Source organism: Pseudophryne corroboree, chromosome 9 (genome assembly GCF_028390025.1).
Source record: "Pseudophryne corroboree isolate aPseCor3 chromosome 9, aPseCor3.hap2, whole genome shotgun sequence".
Taxonomy (NCBI): domain Eukaryota; kingdom Metazoa; phylum Chordata; class Amphibia; order Anura; family Myobatrachidae; genus Pseudophryne; species Pseudophryne corroboree.
Window position 1 is genome coordinate 141,463,258 of NC_086452.1, and position 4,839 is coordinate 141,468,096.

At 45.8% G+C, this 4,839-nt stretch overlaps 1 pseudogene; it reads left to right on the forward strand.

The window, feature by feature from the left end:
* The first annotated feature begins 2,152 nt into the window (after positions 1-2,152).
* On the forward strand, positions 2,153-2,271 carry LOC134964718 (5S ribosomal RNA; annotated as a pseudogene).
* Positions 2,272-4,839: the final 2,568 nt, after the last annotated feature.

Consider the following 4,839-nt stretch of genomic DNA (forward strand, 5'->3'; position numbering starts at 1 on the left):
TTTGTTGACCTTTATTTGAAAGTCACTGATACTGTATGTTGGAATAGAGTCAATTTGATATTTCTTACTAATCACTTGACAAATACCACCTATTGCCAAAGGTGAACTGTTTGTATGCATTTTTGAGAAAAGAGGTCATATTGTTTGTGCTTTCAGATACCAGGAGTGTTCTAATTTACCAATACATTCTCCAACTGTACCCCATCTCTCTCGAATGTATGTACATATGTGTTTACTGACCATTAGAGTCACAGATATGGGGTAATAGAGTCAATACAAAATTTTATTAATCACTTGGCAAATACCACCTACTGTTAAAGGTGAATTGTTGTTATGCAATCTTGAAAAAAAGAGACTATACTGTGAGTACTTTTAGATACTCCTTTTCCTCTCCAGGGGTGTATCTAGCTATTGGCCAGGATGGCACTCGCCAGGGGCGCTGGCCAAGGGGGGGGGGGGGGGCACCTAATGGTGCCACCCGTGGCCAGGGACGGATTAATATTCAGCACTGCTAACCACCCGTCACCTGCATTGCCCGCCTGTGTATGCGTCATTGCAGCATTGCCCATGGTAAGGTATGAAAGTAGCGCTGTGCCTGGCTCCTTCTCTGCCGGACACACATCTACTAATATACTTTGATTACAATGGGCAGCGATGCAGCTGTCACTCCTCTGTGTGCTCCGCCCCCTCCCCTTCAACTGTCGTGTCTTCAGGGACTTCCGCCACGTGCAGGAGGGACTTCACATAGGAGTACAGGAGCCGTTTGCAGCTAGGATCAGAGTCTCCATTTGAGCCACATTGATATGGAGGCACGGAGAATGTGAGCTGGATCCTCTCTCTCAGGGGGCTGCAGTCCTCCTGACCAGTTTTACTTTCTCCTCTTTCTCACTGTCTCCCTCCTGCTCTCTTCCTCTGTTCTTCCAATTGCCAGATAGTTTAGAAAGTAATAGAGGCAATAAGAAGTTCCCCATTTGTGCCACTTTCTCTCTCCACATCTGTGCCTCTTCTACACACCATTATCTGTTCTCTTGTCCCCTTCCATTATCAGTGCATCTTCCCCTACTCCTTTTTCTGTGCCTATTCCACCTCCACTCCTCCATTATCTATACTTGTACCCCCCTCCATTTACATGTGCATCTACCACCACCCCCTCATTATATGTAACTCTGCCCCTTCTTCATTTATCTGCGCCTCTGCCTCCTCAGTTACTGTGCCTCTGCCCCCCTCATCTTATGTTCCCCCCTCTCCATCTGTGCCTCTACACCTCACCATATCTGTGTCTCTACCCCTCATCTTACCAGTGCCTCAAACCTTCCTCCCTCCCCTCCCCCAACTGGGGACATGCTACTGCTGATCGGGGACAGGCTGCTGCTGCTGCTGATCCTGAACGTGGTGTCCTGGAGAATGTTTCAGTTCTTAGTTCAATGCCACTGAAAAGGTTTGGTTCCTCTATATATAATATATACACTAGTATAATGGCTGGACCCATTCATGTTTCTGCCCCCTTCATCACAAATCTCCAATACTTACCTCATTCCCGGCATTCCAGATGTGATTAAGGGGACTACTGTGTCATGTAATATGAGTAAGGGGCACTTCAATAATGCTATGTAATGTGAATAGCAGGGACTACTGTGTGGAATAACGCAGAATAGCGTACTCTACTTTGTGGTGTAATATGAATAAGGTTGCACTACTGTGTTGCGTAATTTGAATTTGTACTAATTTGTTGACATGCCCTATCCCCATGGGGTCACACTACATTATTTTTGGCACCGCACCATACTTATTTAGAATATGGGGCCAGGCGCCAGTCCTTTACTTTGCCAGGGGCGCTCAGACCCCTAGATACACCCCTGTTCCTCTCTTATGCTGTTATCAGGAGATTTCTAATTTACTACCACTTTCTTCTTCCGTACCCCGTCTCTCTCATCCACTGTCCTCTATAATCATATATGACAGTGGACAGCAGAAGTAGGGGTAGTCCTTTTCTATCCCTACTCATTCGAGAATGCTCTCATCCATTGGCAGATATCAAGTTCCCTGCAATACATCAGTAACAGAGACTTTGGGCAGACCAGTGAGACAGCAGAAGTTCTCACATTTGGTATATTTGCCGAAACCACACACTCTCTAATTTGTTGGGTCATATCACTACTGTCACACTACACTGGTTATGCCCAAAGCCATCTGATCTTGGAAGCAAAGCAGTGACAGGCCTGATCAGTACAAGGTTAGGTGACTACCTTGGAATATCAGGTGCAGTAGTCCCAATGCAGAATTATCAACAAACAGCAGAAGTGGTGGAGTGAACATTGGCCTTACCTCTATTTCTACATCCTATTCTCAGGAACAGGGATCTCTTAACATATCTTCTATATTAACGCAAGAGGAATCTGATTCCTAGCCTTACGAGGGAAGGTATAAATCAATACCAGTAGAAAAACTTTTAGCGAAATATCATACAACACCAAGAGAGCCATCATCAAGGAAAACATCTGTTATTACAAGAAAACCTTTGTCCCTAATATCATGTGATATAAGTACTCCTGATGCACACAGATATTACACATATCTTTTTTTTATTATTTTTCACCTAGGCACATATGAACTGCACTAAGGAACATGTCTAGTGTTTACACAGGGTATTTACACCCCTATATGAACACCATTCAATTCCTCTAAGACTGACTATGTTTATACAAAAGTCTGTGCAGATCGTTATTATGATCAACTCTAATAAAAGTAAAGTTTTAATATATTTCATATATGCAAAGAGTGCTCCAACACAGAGTCTCTCCTTTTTCTCTCCAAAACTCCCCAGTTTTTGACCCTGCAATGACAGACCTCGGCCACCACAATAAGAAAAAAAATTCCACCATCTTAAGCCCCACACAATAATGCCCCTTGCGCCAAATTATGCCATACACCGCAATGCCCTTGATACATTATGCTCTACAATAAAGCTTCTAATCACTTTTAAATTATCTGCTTGTTGCCAGGGGTAACCATGCGCTGGATGTCATGCTTTTTGCCAGGGGTTTCATGCACTGGGTGTAATGCTCATTGCCAGGGGTTTCAGGTGCTGGGTGTCATGCTCATTGCCAGGGGTTTCACATACTGGGTGTCATGCTCATTGCCAGGGGTTTCACATGCTGGGTGTCATGCTCATTGCCAGGGGTTTCACACACTGGGTGTCATGCTCATTGCCAGAGGTTTCACGTGCTGATTGTCATGCTCATTGCCAAAGGTTTCATACGCTGGGTGTCATGCTCATTGCCTGGGGTTACACGTGCTTGGTGTCATGCTCATTGCCAGGGGTTTCACATGCTTGGTGTCATGCTCATTGCCAGGGGATTCACATGCTGGATATCATGCTCATTGCCAGGGGTTTTATGTGCTGGGTGTCATGCTCATTGCCAGGGGTTTCACGCACTGGGTGTCATGCTCATTGCCAGGGGTTTAATGCACTGGGTGTCATGCTCATTGCCAGGGGTATCAAGCGCTGCATGTCATGCTCGTTGCTAGGGGTTTATGCTCTGGGATCTATGCTGTTGCCAAGGGGGTGCTTAAAGAACATCCCTACTCCCCACCCCACAGAATGAGAGAGTGCGTGTGTGAGTGTGTGTGGTTTCATCCCCCCTTACCTTCAGTCGGGAGAATGAGACGGTCTGTGAGAACTGCGGGGAGCTCAGGGAGCATGATGCTGGAGCCGTGGTCATGCTCCCTTACAGCAGAAGCACCGCATTGGCCTTGCTCCAGTACCGGTATCTTCTGCTACAAGAGGGGGTGACGATGCAAGTTTATCCCTGGGGCTGCTGTCCTTGTGCGATGGGCTGTGCAAGGTGTCCGAGGGCAGGGATACTGGCAGCTCAGCCCCGCACTGGCTGATTCCCTCAGGCGGACAGTGAGAGAGCACTGTGGGAGGGAGGCTGGGAGCTGCTGCAGGGACGCCGCTGAGCACCAAGGACCTATCTCGGCTGTGAATTGGTAATGGGTAGGAGGGCAGTGGCAGTAGTGCAACAACGGAGGTGGGCGGGTGGGTGAGCAGGTACGTTACCCTGGCCGGCGGTGCTCCCCCTCTGCTGGGCCTGCCACAGTGCCTAGGGCACGCACCCTGCTGGCACCCCCCTAGTTATGCCTCTGCATATTAGTAATTCACTTCAGATTAACAGGTCCATTGGGAAGAATGTCCAATAACTGTTTTACACCATTTGGACATAAACAGGGTTATTTATCAAAACTTGGAGAGATTTAAGGTTGAGAGAGTTAAAGTAGCAAACAATCAGCTCCTACTGTGACTGTCACTTTTCAAACACATGCTAGACATTAATAGAAGTACTGTATAGTCAGTACACGTTATCCATGGCAAGTCAAATTCTTAAAGGGATACTGTATTAGAAAATGTGATTGATAGACATGAATGTAAAAAGCTTTTTATATATTTTTTATTATCATTATTTTCACGTTTATTTTTATTATTTTGTTGTTTGTGTATCTATTTATATTATATGCAAATACATATACTGCCTATTTGTGAAAAACAATTGCAATGCATTGTGTATGTTAATCACAACCCTAATTGCACTAAGAACTAGAGGGGGGTACACACGAAGCAATGTTCACTTAATGTCTAATCAATCTGACTAGTAATCTGAATAGATTGCTTAGAAATTAAGAACACATTGCTCCGTGTGTAGGGGTGTCGGCGACTGCGATGTGTGACCCCGCACATCGCTATCACAGGTGCTAGATTGGCCTGCATACAGGCACAATCTAGCGCATCACTCACTAATTTCACCGCTGGGTGATATGAGCGTTTCCCCATCACCCCCCTCG